At 41.9% G+C, this 18,954-nt stretch overlaps 1 long non-coding RNA gene and 1 pseudogene across 1 annotated transcript in view; both read right to left on the bottom strand.

Annotated features, from left to right (window-relative positions):
* The window catches only part of LOC144334451 (uncharacterized), a 43,522-nt gene that overhangs the window by 3,277 nt on the left and 21,291 nt on the right, over positions 1-18,954 (bottom strand). The gene's annotated exons all lie outside the window — the stretch shown is intronic.
* LOC704603 (small ribosomal subunit protein eS6 pseudogene) lies at positions 13,888-15,130 on the bottom strand (annotated as a pseudogene).

The following is an 18,954-nucleotide window of genomic DNA, read 5'->3' as shown; positions in this document are numbered from 1 at the left end:
TGGCAAGCCTTTCACAATATTTTTGTGGTAAAATAGACACAAACAGGTGGAATGATAGTATCACATTGCATCTGATGTTCAATCCAACTGGATATTTGTTAAATTGGTTCTTTTCTCCCTGTAGAAGATTTGGACAATGTCTCTGGACAGGGTCTGATATCAAATCTCTCCTTAATATTTAGTGAATATGATTAAGAGTAGATTGGCTGAGGACACTGGGCATCGTTTTTATAGGTAGCAGGAATCTCTGGCTTGATAGCCAGTAAATTGGATAATAGTCTCAGAATTCAAGCAGATCCCAATAGTTCGGATTTGTGGTTTAAATGTATCTCATCAGGGCATCCAATAGCTCAAGAATGGAATTGCAGAGATGTGATTCGCAGTATAATTTGTGTTTACCTGAAGTCATACCAGCTTGGGGTGGGGCAGGGTACGGGGAGTATGTACAGTTCCATTACTGGCCATCTACCTCTTCCCCTCCCTCCCTCCACTCCCCCTCCCCCCTGCCCCCACAGCACACTGAGTGGCTCTCAATGAACAGTTTGAGTTGGTTTTGAAACAATTGTTTCAGCATTCAAACAATTCAGTATTATACCAGCTGGGATGATTACTAATCTCACCATTCATTTGAGGTGGGACTCAGCCAACAGGGGGCAGGTTCCATTCTCTTTCAACTTCTGTTGCTGTTTATGTTCACACAGTCATACAGAAATTAGCTCCAGTAGCTAATACAGCATTACAATATTTGTCACGGCAATCAGGTGTATGTTTCTGGTCTCATCTGCTGCTAGCACTGATCTGGCGTTAATGCCTTGTAGCCTCTGCCCTGCCAGTGGATGCAGGTTGTTGCTGTTGCTGCCACTTCTACCTGGGCAAGCTCCAGCAGATCCTCGGTCCCACTGCCACTTGATCACACTTAAGTTGTAAGAAAGAAGTGCTTAACTGATCCCACCACAGTTAAGAAGTGCTCAATTTCCACTATGCAGTGCGGAATGATGATCTTCAAAGGTAAAAACTGATTTTTTGCTGAAGAAGCATTTCTATTCTAGAGGACAGAAATGGAAGTTGGAATCTGCAGCTGTCTGGCTGCTTTTCTAGTCCCCCCACATTGCCCCGAATATTGATAGTGGAGTGCCTTGGGGCTTTTCTCATTGCCATTTATACTCATCATCTGAAGAAAATTATAAGCTGTACACTTATAAATTTATATCTATAGTCCATATTTCTACACTGAGATTTATTTTCCTTTTAATTATTTGCTGGTATAGTATACCTAAGTGTGTTTCAGTGTGACCATCTGGCATCATAGTTATCTTTGTGTTTTTTTTGTTGTTGTTGTTTTGTTTTTTTTTTTTTTTTTGAGATGGAGTCTCGCTCTGTCGCCCAGGCTGGAGTGCAGTGGCCGGATCTCAGCTCACTGCAAGCTCCGCCTCCTGGGTTTACGCCATTCTCCTGCCTCAGCCTCCCAAGTAGCTGGGACTACAGGCGCCCGCCACCTCACCCGGCTAGTTTTTTGTATTTTTTAGTAGAGATGGGGTTTCACCCTGTTAGCCAGGATGGTCTCGATCTCCTGACCTCGTGATAGCCAGGATGGTCTCAATCTCCTGACCTCGTGATCCGCCCGTCTTGGCCTCCCAAAGTGCTGGGATTACAGGCTTGAGTCACCGCCCCCAGCCCATAGTTATCTTTTATTCATCTAGAATTTGTACCCACTAGAAGATAAGTCTGATGAGAGCAAGGACTTTGTATCTTCAGAACATAAAGTAGTGCCTGCCACTTAGTAGACTCTTAGTACATATTTAATGAAAAGTTTAGTTCAATATTAAGAACTTCTTAACCACAGAAGTGTTCACAAATGGAAAGGACTTTCCCCCAATGGCATTGAGTTTCCTATGACTGAATGTTACTTGCCGGGGATATTGAGCAATACATGCAACTAGTAACCAGAAACAGGGAGGAAACTAAAAGAGATTCTATATTTTATTTGCATGAAATGTGACTATTATAGGATTAAAGGTACAAATTTAGTTGAATTTTTCATAAGCATAACCAATTTCTCTCTCCATCCTCCAATTCTTTTTTTTCCCCATATATGTTCTCTCTCTCTCTCTCTCTCTCTCTCTCTCACACACACACACACACACACACATTTTTACATAACCTGGATGCTGCTACTTGGAAACCATCCTGCCCCTTGAGATCTTGGTTGCCTTGAGCTCAAGTTGCATGACCTGGCATGCCAAGATTTCTATGAATTACTGAAAATTTCTGTGGTCCATAATCCCCTGAGCCTCAAGAATGTTCATCTATGTTATCACTGACCAACCAGCACCAACATAGATGTGAAACCCAGCCTTTGCATAATTTTCCACCAGCCAAAGTTTGTAGATTCTACAGAATCAGTGGGGTCGATCATATCACTTACTGCCCACAATGACTTGCACATTTCTAGGAAGTCCTTTGTAGACTCTTTTCCTCCAGTGTTCCATCCAACTTCTTTCTTCTTCCTCTTCCCCCTCTCCCTTCTCACCTCCTCCACTGACCCCTTTTGTCCCCCCTCCTCCTCTTTTATCCTCTTATCTTTTCCTCCCCTTCCCTTACCTCAACTTTCTCCTTTTCTCATCTTTAAATCACATTGAAGAACACTAATTTTTTTTTCCTCTGTAAAGCAATGTCCCAATCTACACCCAGGCTTTGGTATCGGCCATTTATCTGACATTTACCTATCAAATGCCTCTATTCCAAATAAAGATTATTCTTTACCCACAAACAATTGTGGTGCAAAGTATCAATATGATTTTTTAATTGCCACTTGGTACATCAATAACACATTTTGACCTCAGTACATATATGTCAGTCTTTACTCCTGTTTAATTGCTACTCTTTAGCCTGAATTAACACTAAGAAACCTAATACTGGAATTAATCCATATATGGTGATATGGATTAGATGTTGCCTCCAACCTCATGTTGAAATGTAATCCCCATTGTTGGAGGTGGGACCTAATGGGAAGTATTGGATCATGGGACAGATCCTTCATGAATGGCTTAGCACCATCTCCTTTGTAATGAATGAGTTCTCACTCTGTCAGTCACCTGAGATCTGGTTGTTTAAAAGAGCATGGCACTTCCTCCCGCTCTCTCTTGCTCCTCTTCTCTCCATGTGACATCTTGGCTCCCATCACCTTCTGCCATGATTGTAAGCTTCTTGAGGCCTCATCAGAAGCAGATGCCAGCGCAATGCTTCTGGTAAAGTCTGCAGGATTGTGAGCCAATTAAACCTTTTTTTCTTTATAAATTACCCAGCCTTGGGTATTTCTATATAGCAACGCAAGAATGGACTAACACAGAAAATTGGTACAGAGGAGGGAGGCATTGCTAAAAAGACACCTGAACATGTGAAATTGGCTTTGCAACAGAGTAAGAAACAGGCTGAAAGAGTTTGGTGGAGTCAGAAGAAGACAGGAAGATGAGGGAAAGTTTGAATGGTTGTGACCAAAATGCTGATAGAAATATGGAAAGTGAGAGCAAGGCTGAGAAGGTCTCAGATGGAAATGAGGAAGTTATTGGGAACTGGAGCAAAGGCCACCCTTGTTACACCCTAGCAAAAAAGCTTGGCTGTATTGTGTCCCTGATCTAGGAAATTGCAGACGTTTGAACTTAAGAATGATGACTTAAGGTGTCTGGCAGAAGAAATTTCGAAGCAGCAAATTATTCAAGATGTAGCATGGCTGCTTCTAACAGCCTACTTCAGATGCAGGAACAAATAAATGACTTAAATATAAGTTGGAACTTATATTTAAAAGGGAAGCAGAGCATAAAAGCTTGGAAAATGTTCATCCTGGCTCTGTGGTAGAGAAAGAATCCAAGCAGGCTGTGGACCAACCACTTGCTAAAGAGACTGGCATAACTAAGAGGGCCAGGTGCTAATATCCATGACAATGGGAAGAAGGCCTTAAAGACATTTCAGAAATCTTTGAGGCAGCCCCTTTCATTACAGGCCAGAGACCTAGGAGGAAAGAATTATTTCAGGGGCCAGGCACAGGGCATTGCTGCCCTACTTAGCCTTAGGACACCGCTCGCTGCATCCTAGCCACTCCAGCTCCACCCATGGCTCACAGGGCCATAGGTACAGCTCAAGCTGCCACTTTGGAAAGTGCAAACCACTGTAAGCCTTGGCAGCTTCCACATGGTGTTAAGCTTGCAGGTGTAGAAAATGCAAGAGTAAAGGAGGCTTGGCAACTCCCACCTAGATTCCAGAGGATATATGGGAAAGCCTCAGTGCCCAGGCAGAAGCCTGCAGTAGGGACAGAGTCCCTACAGAGAAACTGTACAAGGGCAGTGCTGAGAGGAAATGTGGGTTTTCAGATCCTACAGAGTCCCCAGCAGGACACTGCCAAGTGGAGCTGTAGGAAGAGGGCTACTACCCTCCAGACCTGAGAATGGTAAAGCCACCAGCAACTTGCAAGCTCAGCATGAAAAAGCCACAGGAACTTAACTCCAGCCCATTAGAGCAGCCACAAATTGCATTCTGTAAAGCCATAAGGGCAAAGCTGCCCAAGGCTTTGGGAACCCACATCTTGTACCAGTATGCCCAGGATACAGGACTTGGAGGCAAGGGAAATTATTTTGGAATTTAAAGTTTAATGCCTACCCTGCTGGGTTTCAGACTTGCATGGGGCCAACTGCCTCTTTCCTTTGGCTGATTTCTCCCTTTTGGAATAGAATGTCTACCCAATGCCTGTACCACCATTGTATCTTGGGTATAAATAACTTGTTTTGTTTTGATATCATAGGCTTGTAGGTAAAAGGAACTCAACTTGAGTCTCAGATGTGACTTTGGACTTTTGATTGAATTAATGCTGGAATGAGGTAAGGCTTTGGGGGACTGTCGGAAGGGATTATTGTATTTTATAATGTGAGAAGGACATGAGATTTGAGGGGCCAGAAGGGGGAGGATATGATTTGGGTGTTAGACTCCTCCTAATCTCATGTTGAAATGTAATTCTCAATCTTGGAGGTGGGGCCGAGTGGGATATATTGGATCATGGGGGCAGATCTTTCATGAATGGCTCAGCACCATCACCTTCATGATGAGTCGGTTCTCACTCTGTTAGTTCATCTGAGATCTGGTTATTTTAAAAAGGGCATGGCATTTCCTCCCTCTCTCTCTCTTGCTCCTGTTCTTTCCATGTGAAATGCTAGATCCCAATTGCCTTCCAACATGATTGTAACCTTCCTGAGGCCTCACCAGAAGCAGATGCCAGCACTATGCTTCCTTGAAGCCTGCGGAAACATGAGACAATTAAATCTCTTTTCTTTATAAATCACCCAGCCTCGGGTGTTTCTTTATAGCAACACAAGAATAGACTAACGCATATATTAAGTGAATTCTTATTTAGAATAGTTATAAAAAATTAGACATTAAAACCATCTGACTGAGACTTGTTTTCCAAGATGGCTGAATAAGAACAGCTGCGGTCTGCAGCTCCCAGTGTGATCAATGCAGAAGATGGGTGATTTTTGCATTTCCAACTGAGATACCTGGTTCATCTCATCGGGACTAGTTGGACAGTGGGTGCAACCCATGGAGGGTGAACCAAAGCAGGGTGGGGCATCGCCTCACTGGGGAAGCACAAGGGGTAAGGGGATTTCCCTTTCCTAGCCAAGGGAAGCCGGGACAGATTGTGCCTGGAAAAACAGGACCCTCTTACCCAAATACTGCACTGTTCCCAAGGTCTTAGCAACTGGCAGACAAGAAGATTCTCTCCTATGCCTGGCTCAGTGGGTCTTACACCCACAGAGCCTTGCTCACTGCTAGTGCAACAGACTGAGATCAAACTACGAGGTGGCAGCCTGGCTGGGGGAGGGGCATCTGCCATTGATGAGGCTTGAGTAGGTAAAATAAGTGCCCAGGAAGCTCGAACTGGGCAGAGCCCACCACAACTCAGCAAGGCCTACTGCCTCTATGAACTCCACCTCTGTGGGCAGGACATAGCTGAACAAAAGGCAGCAGACATCTTCTGCAGACTTAAACGTCCCTGTCTGACAGTTCTGATGAGAGCAGTGGTTCTCCCAGCATGGTGTTTGAGCTCTGAGAATGGACAGACTCCCACCTTAAGTGGGTCACTGAACTCTATGTAGCCTAACTGGGAGACACCGCCCAGTAGGGGCCAATAGATACCTCATATAGGCAGGTGCTCCTCTGGGACGAAGCTTCCAGAGGAAGGATCAGGCAGCAATATTTGCTGTTCTGCAATATTTGCTGTTCTGCAACTTCCACTGCTGATACCCAGGCAAACGGGGTATGGAGTGGACCTCCAGCAAACTCCAACAGACCTGCAACTGAGGGACCTGACTGTTAGAAGGAAAACTAACAAACAGAAAGGAATTGCACCAACATCAACAAAAAGGACATCTATACCAAAACCCCATCTGTAGGTGACCAAAATCAAAGACCAAAGGTAAAGGGATGGAGGAAGATCTACCAGGCAATTGGGAAAAAAAAAAAAAAAAAAGCAGGGGTTGCAATCCTAGTCTCTGATAAAACAGACTTTAAACCAACAAAGATCAAAAAGAGACAAAGAAGGCCATTACATAATGGTAAAGGGATCAATTCAACAAGAAGAGCTAACAATCCTAAATATATATGCACCCAATACAGGAGCACCCAGATTCATAAAGCAAGTCCTTAGAGACCTACAAAGAGACTTAGACTCCCCCACAATAATAATGGGAGACTTTAACAACCCACTGTCAACATTAGACAGATCAACGAGACAGAAGGTTAACAAGGATATCCAGGACTTGAACTCAGCTCTGCACCAAGCAGACCTGATTGACCTCTACAGAACTCTCCATCCCAAATCAACAGAATACACATTCTTCTCAGCATGACATTGCACTTCTTCCAAAATTGACCACATAGTTGGAAGTAAGGCACTCCTCAGCAAATGTAAAAGAACAGAAATTACAACAAACTGTCTCTTAGACCACAGTGCAATCAAACTAGAACTCAGGATTAAGAAACTCACTCAAAACCACTCAACTATATGGAAACTGAACAACCTGCTTTTAAATGACTACTGGGTACATAACGAAATGAAGGCAGACATAAAGATGTTCTTTGAAACCAAGGAGAACAAAAACACAATATACAGAATCTCTGGGACACATTTAAAGCAGTGTGTAGAGGGAAATTTATAGCACTAAATGCCCACAAGAGAAAGCAGAAAAGATCCAAAATTGACACCCTAACATCACAATTAAAAGAACTAGAGAAGCAAGAGCAAACATATTCAAAAGCTAGCAGAAGGCAAGAAATAACTAAGATCAGAGCAGAACTGAAAGAGATAGAGACACAAAAAAACCCTTCAAAAAATCAATGAATCCAGGACCTGGGTTTTTGAAAAGATCAACAAAATTGATAGACCGCTAGCAAGACTAAGAAAGAAGAAAAGAGAGAAGAATCAAATAGACACAATAAAAAATGATAAAGGGGATATCACCACCGATCCCACAGAAATACAAACTACTATCAGAGAATACTAAAAACACCTCTATGCAAATAAGCCAGAAAATCTAGAAGAAGTGGATAAATTCCTTCCCTGGTTTAGTCTTAGGAGAGACATACACCCTCCCAAGACTAAACCAGGAAGAAGTTGAATCCCTGAATAGACCAATATCAGGCTCTGAAATTGAGGCAATAATTAATAGCCTACCAACCAAAAAATGTCCAGGACCAGACGGATTCACAGCCGAATTCTACAAGAGGTACAAAGAGGAGCTGTTACCACTCCTTCTGAAACTATTCCAATCAACAGAAGAAGAGGGAGTGCTCCCTCACTCATTTTATGAGGCCAAAATCATCCTGATACCAAAGCCTGGCAGAGACACGACAAAAAAAAAAAAAGAGAATTTTAGACCAATATTCCTGATGAACATCGCTGCAAAAATCCTGAATAAAATGCTGGCAAACCGAATCCAGCAGCACATCAAAAAGCTTATCCACCACGATTGAGTTGGCTTCATTCCTGGGATGCAAGACTGATTCAACATACGCAAATCAATAAACGTAATCAATCACATAAACAGAACCAAAGACAAAAACCACGTGATTATCTGAATAGATGCAGAAAAGGCCTTTGACAAAATTCAACAGCCCTTCATGCTAAAATCTCTCAATAAAATAGGTATTGATGGGACATATCTCAAAATAATAAAAGCTATTTATGACAAACCCACAGCCAATATCTAACTGAATGGCCAAAAACTGGAAGCATTCCTTTGAAAACTGGCACAAGACAGGGATGCCCTCTCTCACCACTCCTATTCAACATAGTGTTGGAAGTTCTGGCCAGGACAATCAGGCAGGAGAAAGAAATAAAGGGTATTTAATTAGGAAAACAGGAAGTCAAATTGTCCCTGTTTGCAGATGACATGATTGTATATTTAGAAAACCACATTATCGACCGTGCGCAGTGGCTCATGCCTGTAATCCCAGCACTTTGGGAGGCCGAGATGGGCGGATCACAAGGTCAGGAGATCGAGACCACCCTGGCTAACACGGTGAAACCCCATCTCTACTAAAAATACAAAAATTAGCCAGGCGCGGTGGCAGGCGCCTGTAGTCCTGGCTACACGGGAGGCTAAGGGAGAAGAATGGCGTGAACCTGGGAGGTGGAGCTTGCAGTGAGTGGAGATCGCACCACTGCACTCCAGCCTGGGTGACAGAGCGAGAATCCATCTCAAAAAAACAAAACAAAACAAAACAGAAAACCCCATTGTCTCAGCCCAGCATCTCCTTAAGATGTTAACAACTTCAGCAAAGTCTCAGGATACAACATCAATGTGCAAAAATCACAGGCATTCCTATACACCAATAAAAGACAAACAGAGAGCCAAATCATGAGTGAACTCCCATTCACAATTGCTTCAATGAGAATAAAATACCTAGGAATGCAACTTACAAGGGATGTGAAGGACCGCTTCAAGGAGAACTACAAACCACTGCTCAACGAAATAAAAGAGGACACAAACAAATGGAAGAACATTCCATGCTCATGGACAGGAAGAACAAATATCATGAAAATGGCCATACTGCCCAAGGTAATTTATAGATTCAAAGCCATCACCATCAAGCTACCAATGAGTTTTGTCACAGAATTGGAAAAAACTACTTTCAAGTTCATATGGAACCAAAAAAGAGCCCGCATTGCCAAGTCAATCCTAAGCCAAAAGAACAAAGCTGGAGGCATCACGCTACCTGACTTCAAACTATATTACAAGGCTACAGTAACCAAAACAGCACGGTACTGGTACCAAAACAGAGACCAGAGCCCTCAGAAATAATACCACACATCTACAACCATCTGATCTTTGACAAACCTGACAAAAACAAGAAATGGGGAAAGGATTCCCTATTTAATAAATAGTGCTGGGAAAACTGGCTAGCCATACGTAGAAAGCTGAAACTGGATCCCTTCCTTACACCTTATACAAAAATTAATTTAAGATGGATTAAAGACTTAAATGTTAGACCTAAAACCATAAAAACCCTAGAAGAAAACCTAGGCAATACCATTCAGGACATAGGCATGGGCAAGGACTTCATGACTGAAACAGCAAAAGCAATGGCAACAGAAGCCAAAATTGACAAATGGTATCTAATTAAACTAAAGAGCTTCTGCACAGCATAAGAAACTACCATCAGAGTGAACAGGCAACCTACAGAAGGGGAGAAAATTTTTACAATCTACCCATCTAACAAAGGGCTAATATCCAGAATCTACAAAGAACTAAAACAAATTTACAAGAAAAAATCAAACAAACCCATCAAAAAGTAGGCAAAGGATATGAACAGACACTTCTCAAAAGAAGACATTTATGCAGCCAACAGACACATGAGAAAAGGCTCATCATCACTGGCCATCAGAGAAATGAAAATCAAAACCACAATGAGATACCATCTCATGCCAGTTAGAATGGCGATCATTAAAAAGTCAGGAAACAACAGGTGCTGGAGAGGATGTGGACAAATAGGAATGCTTTTATACTGTTGGTGGGACTGTAAACTAGTTCAATCATTGTGGAAGGTAGTGTGGCGATTCCTAAAGGATCTAGAACTAGAAATACCATTTGACCCAGCCATACTATTACTGGATATATACCCAAAGGATTATAAATCATGCTGCTATAAAGACACATGCACACGTATGTTTATTGCAGCACTATTCAGAATAGCAAAGACTTGGAACCAACCCAAATGTCCATCAATGATAGACTGGATTAAGAAAATGTGGCACATATACACCATGTAATATTATGCAGCCATATAAAAGGATGAGTTCATGTCCTTTGTAGGGACATGGATGAAGCTAGAAACCATCATTCTCAACAAACTATCACAAGGACGGAAAACCAAACACTGCATGTTCTCACTCATAGGTGGGAATTGAACAATGAGAACACTTAGACACAGGGTGAGGAACATCACACACAGGGGCCTGTCATGGGGCAGGGCGATGCGGGAGGGATAGCATTAGGAGATACACCTAATGTAAATGACGAGTTAACGGGTGCAGCACACTAACATGGCACATGTATACATATGTAACAAACCTGCAAGTTGTGCACATGTACCCTAGAACTTAAAGTATGATAATAAAAAAAAAGACCAAAGGTAAATAAAACCACAAAGATGAGAAGAAACCAGAGCAGAAAAGCTGAAAATTCTAAAAACCAGAGTACCTCTTCTCCCCCAAAGGATTGCAGCTCCCTGTCAGCAATGGAGGAAAGCTGGACGGAGAATGACTTTGACAAACTGATAGAAGTAGGTTTCAGAAGGTCGGTAATAAACTTCTCCCAGCTAAAGCAGCATGTTCAAACCTATCACAAGGAAGCTAAAAAATTGAAAAAAGATTAGATGAATGGTCAACTAGAATAAATAGTGTAGAGAAGACCTTAAATGACCTAATGGAGCTGAAAACCATGGCACGAGAACTTCATGACGCATGCACAAGCTTCAATAGCCAATTTGATCAAGTGGAAGAAAGGGTATCAGTGATTGAAGATCAAATTAATGAAATAAAGTGAGAAGACAAGTTTAAAGAAAAAGAGTAAAAAGAAACGAACAAAGCCTACAAGAAATATTGGACTATGTGAAAAGACCAAATCTATGTTTGATTGGTGTACCCGAAAGTGATGGGGAAATGGAATCAAGTTGGAAAACATACTTCAGGATGTTAACCAGGAGAACTTCCCCAACCTAGCAAGGCAGGCCAACATTCAAATTCAGGAAATACAGAGAACACCACAAAAATACTCCTCGAGAAGAGCAACCCCAAGACACATAATTGTCAGATTCACCAAAGTTGAAATGCAGGAAAAAATGTTAAGGGCAGCCAGAGAGAAAGGTCGGGTTACCCACAAAGGGAAGCCCCTCAGACTAACAGTGGATCTCTTGGCAGACACCCTACAAGCCAGAAGAGAGTGAGGGCTATTACTCAACATTCTTAAAGAAAAGAATTTTCAACCCAGAATTTCATATCCAGCCAATTTCATAACCAGAAGTGAAGGAGAAATAAAATCCTTTACAGACAAGCAAATGCTGAGAGATTTTGTCACCACCAGGCCTGCCCTACAAGAGCTCCTGAAGGAAGCACTAAACATGGAAAGAAACAACCGGTACCAGCCACTGCAAAAACATGCCAAACTGTAAAGACCATCGATGCCAGGAAGAAACTGTATCAACTAATGGGCAAAATAACCAGCTAACATCATAACGGCAGAATCAAATTCACATATAGCAATATTAACCTTAAATGTAAATGGGTTAAATGCCCCAGTTAAAAGACACAGATTGGCAAACTGGATAAAGAGTCAAGACCATCAGGGTGCTTTATTCAGCAGACCCATCTCATGTGCAGATACACACATAGACTCAAAGGGATGAAGGAAGATCTACCAAGCAAATGGAAAGCAAAAAAAAAAAAGCAGGGGTTGCAATTCTAGTCTCTGATAAAACAGACTTTAAACCAACAAAGATCAAAAAGAGACAAAGAAGGCCATTACATAATGGTAAAGAGATCAATTCAACAAGAAGAGCTAACAATCCTAAATATATATGCACCCAATACAGGAGCACCCAGATTCATAAAGCAAGTCCTTAGAGACCTACAAAGAGACTTAGACTCCCCCACAATAATAATGGGAGACTTTAACAACCCACTGTCAACATCAGACAGATCAACAAGACAGAAGGTTAACAAGGATATCCAGGACTTGAACTCAGCTCTGCACCAAGCAGACATAATAGACATCTACGGAACTCTCCACCCCAAATCAACAGAATATACATTCTTCTCAGCACCACATCACGCTTATTCCAAAATTGACCACATAATTGGAAGTAAAGCACTCCTCAGCAAATGTAAAATAACAGAAATCACAAGAAACAGTCTCTCAGACCACAGTGCAATCAAATTAGAACTCACATGAAAAAATGCTTACCATCACTGGTCATCAGAGACATGCAGATCGAAACCACAGTCAGATACCATCTCATGCCAATTAGAATGGCGATCATTAAAAAGTCAGGAAATGACAGATACTGGAGAGGATGTGGACAAATAGGAACGCTTCTGTACTATTGGTGGGAGTGTCAATTAGTTCAACCACTGTGGAAGATAGTGTGGCGATTCCTCAAGGATCTAGAACTAGAAATACCATTTGACCCAGTGATCCCATTACTAGGTATATAACGAAAGGATTATAAATCATGCTACTATAAAGACACACGCACACGTATGTTTATTTCGGCACTATTCACAATAGGAAAGACTTGGAACCATCCCAAATGTCCATCAATGATAGACTGCATTAAGAAAATGTGGCACATATATACCATGGAATACTATGCAGCCATAAAAAAGGATGAGTTCATGTCCTTTGTAGGGACATGGATGAAGCTGGAAACCATCATTCTCAGCAAACTACCACAAAGACAGAAAACCAAACACCAGATGTTCTCATTCATAGGCAAGAATTGAACAGTGAGAACACTTAGACACAGGGAACATCACACACTGGGGTCTGTCAGGGGGTTGGGGGCTGGGGAGGGATAGCATTAGGAGAAATACCTAATGTAAATGATGAGTTGATGGGTGCAGCATACCAACATGGCATACATATACCTATAATAAAGTATAATAAAAAGTATAATAATAATTTTTTAAAAAGCATCTGACCATTTTAACTTTTGGGGTAAATGGAAATTAAGTGACTTACTATATATATATATATATTTTTTTTTTTTTTGGCAGAGTCTTACTCTGTCGCCAGACTGAAGTGCAGTGGCATGATCTCGCTCACTGCAACCTCTGCCTCCTGGGTTCGAGCAATTCTTCTGCCTCAGCCTTGCATGTAGCTGGGATTACAGCTGTCCGCCACCATGCCCGGCTATGTTTTGTATTTTTAGTAGAGACAGGGTTTCGCCATGTTGGCCAGGCTGGTCTTGAACTCCTGACCTCAGGTGATCCACCTGCCTTGGCCTCCCAAAATGCTGGGATTACAGGTGTGAGCCACCGTGCCCGGCCACTATTCGTATAGATAGGAATGAATTTAATTCCCTCCTCCTCTGTGAGAGCTATCTTTTTGAAAAAAAAAGTAGTTTATTGTCTTTACTGGTTATAAAATTAACACATACACAATCATAAGATTAGAAAATATGGACAATTAGGATAATGAATATGATAGCTAATAGTTTCTTAGTATGCATGATGTGTTCAGCACTCTTTTAAATGCTTTACATATATAAATGTGTTGAATTCCTCATGTTACCCATGAGGTAGGAAATATTATTGCCACCATTTTGCTGATGATGAAACTGAGAGGTATGGAAGGGCTAAGTTTTTTTCTCAAGGTTACACAACCAGATAATAAGGATCACAAATAATCACATTATCTAGAGACAATCATCATTTCAGTGAATATCTGCCATGCTTTTCTGTATCATATCTTTATTTAAATGAGACATTAAATGACAATTTTGTAACCTGCATTTTTTTTAGTCTGTCTTATTTATTTGTTACTCAAAAAATCTTATTTTTGACTAGATTCAGACTTGGAAGTAGAAGCTCGCAGAGAGGACAGTCTGCGTCTCTTGTCAATCTGTCCTTGGTGCTTCTCTTTAGCTTCCTTCATTCTCTCGGCCAAAAGTTTAGCATATTCGGTAGCCACTTCCTTATTTTTCTTAATTCTCTGTTTCTTCAGAGCAATACGCCACCGTTTGTGCTGCAGTACACGTGGAGTAAGTAACAAGATACTGAATCTTGGGTGATTTGGTCCTAGGTTTCTTACCTTCTTTGTTTAACAGCTTTCTTACAACACACTGGTGGACATCATCATATTTAGAGAGACTGAAAAGTTTGCAGATTCAGCTAGCTCTTTTGGGCCCGAGGCGACAAGGCACCATAGTATCAGTCAGTCCAGGAATATCCTTCTCTCCTTTTTTTTACAATAACCAAGTAGAGAATGCTCAGATTGGAATCCACAATGCAACCACAAGCAGATTTTCACTTTCTTTTTCCAGTTCTCCTTGGTCTGTAACAGGAATGCCTTTTATTCAGTAGCAGGTGGACATGGCCATTGGTCAAGACACCCTGATTCATAGGGAAACCTTGTTTGTTGTTCCCACCGCTGATTCAGACCACATAACCCTTCCAGTCTTTACCCAGAGCATCAGCAGCAACTTCTGTGGCCACACGCTTCTCATAAAAAGTATGAAGTTTGTGTCCATTGTCCACTTCAATGAGTTTCTGGCAGCCAGTGGCTGGGAAGGAGATGTTCAGCTTCATCTTGAAGCAGCTGATCGCTTTCAGGGCACCATGAAAAAGAGCTGTAGCCTGCATTTTTAACTTAATAATATTACATCAGCTGGACATGGTAGCACATGCCTATAGTCTCAGCTACTCAGGAGACTGAGGCGGGAGGATTGCTTGAGCCTAGGAGTTTGAGACCAGACTGGGCAATATAGTGAGACCCTGTCACTTAACAATTTTTGTAATTATCAGGGCATAGTGGAGGATGCCTGTAGTCCCAGCTACTCGGGAGGCTGAGGTGGGGGGATTGCTTGAGCCCAGTAGTTAAAGGTTGTAGTGAGCTGTGATCACACCACTGTGCTCCAGCCTGGGCAACAGAGCAATATCGCATCTCTATTTAAAATAATAACAACAATCATATTGCATGGATAGCTTTCCATGGCAATAAACACAATCTTCACCATCATTTTTATGGCCACAGTGTTCCACTATATGAAGTTATGTAATATAGCCATGATATAGTACTTTAAACAATGTTGAGATGAACATCTTATCCATTCATTTTTTGTTCACCTGTCTGATATTTTATCTTGGTACAAATTTCGAGAAGCATTGTCACTAAATCCAAGAGAATACCTCAGTTTATTTTATATACTTGAGTCTAGAGATAATTGTATTTTTTATGCATTATTTTCATCACTTTTCTAGATTGAATATTAACAATAAAATGGGTAATTAGGTGCCTTCCCATTAGAGAGGAAACAGATTGTTGTATGTTATTTTTTCACATCAAACTACTATCAGTAAATTTGGCAAAAATAAACAGATGAATATATTTCCCCATGAGCTCACTGGGCTTCTTCTCATAGTCTGTCACACTGAAAACATTTAATGGTGTTGTTAGCACCTTCTACTGGTAAGAAAGCAAAATCTGACAGTGATGGCTCAGGTTTGTATGGGTTGTTTTAAAGTAAAAAATCCAAACAGGAACAAAAAACCAAACACCACATGTTCTCACTCATAAGCGGGAGCTGAAAAATGAGAACACATGGACAACAGGGAGGGGAACGTCATACGCGGGGGCCTGTCGGGGGGTGGGGGACGAGGGGAGGGAGAGCATTAGGATAAATACTTAATGCATGTGGGGTTTAAAACCTAGATGATCGGTGCAGCAAACCACCATGGCACATGTATACCTATGTAACAAACCTGCACATTCTGCACGTGTATCCCAGAACTTGAAGTAAAATTTAAAAAAATAAAATTAAAAGAAGAATGCAAAAAATAAAAATAAAAAAACATAATCTATAGCTTTATGGTATTTTTACTTTTTACTTTTCTTTCATTTTGTTAATATGACTGCAAAGACTAGGAAAGTCCAAAAAATAAATCAGATATTTTGATGTTAATATGAGCATAATTTCATCTTAAGTATGAAACCATGTATTGTAGTTCAGCTCTAAAGGTCAAGATATTTCAGGGAATGTTAGGTGTTTTTTTTAAAAAAGGTCAACTTTTCCCACCGTCTCAGACTTGTAAACACCTACTTAAACTGTAATTGTCTTTGTGGTTAATTACTTTTTTTTTTTTTTTGGAGACGGAGTTTCACTCTGTCACCCAGACTGAAGTGCAGTGGCCCGATCTCGGCTCACTGCAACATCCACCTCCCAGCAACCTCCGCCTCCCGGTTTCAAGCAATTCTCCTGCCTCAGCCTCTCAAGTAGCTGGGATTACAGGTGCCCATCCTGCCCGGCTAATGTTTGTGGTTTTAGTAGATATGGGGTTTCACCATGTTGGCCACTGGTCTCAAACTCCTGAACTTAGATGATCCACCCACCTTGGCCTCCCAAAGTGCTGGGATTACAGGTGTGAGACACTGTGTCCTCCCAAAGTGCTGGGATTACAGGCGTGAGCCACCGCACCTGGCCTGTGGTCAATTACTTTCTATTTAACCTCCAGCTCAGCATAATACCAGTGACTCATATTTACCTAGAAATGCTAACAGGATACATAGTATTGTGCTAAATCACATTCATCTGGCAACAAGAATAGATGTGACATTGTACATTTAGTAACAAAAGAAAGAAAATGTGGCCCTATTCAGACGAGAAAGTACTGAAGAAGAATTATCCTCCTGTTTTTTCCAATTGCATTCCCTGCACTGAACGGTACAGCGGATCTCTGTCCTCATCTTATGGTGAGAAAATTTAAAACGCCACTATGAAGATCATCTATTTGACATGATTCAGAACTGTGAACATCATTAATTTGGCTCTTCCCCTATATGACAAGTCTTCCTAAGTTTTTCTTAGTTTCTTAGGACATTAAGAATGTCCTAAGAGTGTTTCATAGTTCTGAGACTTACACCTAAGACTATAATAGGGTTATGACCAAGAGGGGATTTGAGTATAAGATCAGTTGTAACTCCTAGCTGTGTCCTTCTGTTTCCAGAATATTCCTCCCCACCAGAAGCTCAGGTAGCCTGAGCTTCTGTTGGCACCACAGAAGCTGCTGTTGGCACCACACCTTCTGTAAAAATAACAAGGTGGCATGCTGAGGAGGCAGTGAGATACCACAGGACACATGAGAAATTCATCCAAGTTGGGCTCAAAATAAGCCCTTCCTGGCCGGGCACGGTGGCTCACACCTGTAATCCCAGCACTTTGGAAGGCCGAGGCGGGGTGGATCACCTGAGGTCAGGAGTTTAAGACCAGCCTGGCCAACATGACAAAACCCCATCTCTACCAAAAAATACAAAAATTAGCCAGGTGTGGTGGGTGCCTGTAATCCCAGCCACTCATGAGGCTGAAGCAGGAGAATCGCTTGAACCCGGGAGACGGAGGTTACAGTGAGCTGAGATCATGCCACTGCGCTCCAGCCTGGGTGACAGAGTGAGACTCCATCTCAAAAAAAATAAAATTTAAATTTAAATTTAAATTAAAAAAAAAAAAAAAAAAAGCCCTTCCTAGCAGAGAAGATGGTAGCAGCATTTACTGGAGAAAATTGGACAATCTACTCCTTCCTTTCTGAAAGCAGCTTTTTAGAGGGTGGACAGTTGTTGCTGCACAGAGGTTGCTCATCCTTATTACTGCTGCTGTGTACCTTTCTCTGTGTTCTGGAACTCTTCACTCAACAGTCTTTACCAGAGGCCCTATTCTTGGGGCTGGGGATGCCATGAACAAGACAGGCAAAGTCCTGCCCTCGGTAAGCAGACATTGTAGCTGGGGAGACAGTGCACAAGTGAATAGTGGATATGATCCAAAAGAAAAGACAGTGGGATAGGAAGGAGACAGCAGTGATGATTCTAGAGAGATGCTCAGGAAAGCCCTTCTGGGGAGATTTCATATTTGAGCTGAGATCTGAAATAAGTGAGCCATGTGGGAAGGTCTAGGGGCAGAGAGAACAGCAAGTGTGGAGCCCTGAAGGGGACTGAGCCTAGTGCTTGTGAGGGACAAGAGGACTGCCAGGGTAGCCAGGGGGAGTACAGGAGGTGGGTGGGTGGGCAGGCGAGCAAGAAAGGCCATCGAAATAATAGGGTGTTCTCCACAGCAAAGCAAATGTTATAAGACAGTCTCTGGAAAAAATGCTGATGGTCAAAAATTTGGACAATCGGTAATAAAATTAATGACAAATGCCACACTGTAACTGAACTGCAATGAAATTTACCTCTAAATGCATCTGGGATTTAGCTTCCCCAAACCAAGGCATATTCTGGAAAATGTTATTAATTCACTCAAGTATGTTTTCAGCACATAGAATATGCTTAGCACCTACTAGTGGATGAAGATACAGTGTGGAGTTCGTAGCATAGCAAGAAAGAAGCACAACAAAGTTCAAATAAATCTGGATTTGTGGATCATGGTGAGTGTCATGGAGAAAGACATCAGGGGGATGGGAGCGAAGAGAACAGGAGAGGTTGGGAGGAACATGCCTTGAACAGGTTGCCAGCCTCCTGTCTGGGGAAGTTGCATCTGAGCTAAGACCTGAGTGAGCATGAGAGGACCGGTGGGAAGACAAGCTTCTAGAGAGTGGGAACATGTGTCAAGGCCTGCGCTGAGCAAGCGTGGCTGGCGAGGAGTGAATGAGGAGAGAGAAGCCGTAGGAGAGGAGGGAGCCAGGTTTCTCAGCCTCAGCAC

The sequence above is a fragment of the Macaca mulatta genome, chromosome 14 (genome assembly GCF_049350105.2).
Source record: "Macaca mulatta isolate MMU2019108-1 chromosome 14, T2T-MMU8v2.0, whole genome shotgun sequence".
In the NCBI taxonomy this organism is placed as follows: Eukaryota; Metazoa; Chordata; class Mammalia; order Primates; family Cercopithecidae; genus Macaca; species Macaca mulatta.
Note: the sequence above shows the minus strand (reverse complement) of the source record. Positions and strands in the feature narration are given on the sequence as shown.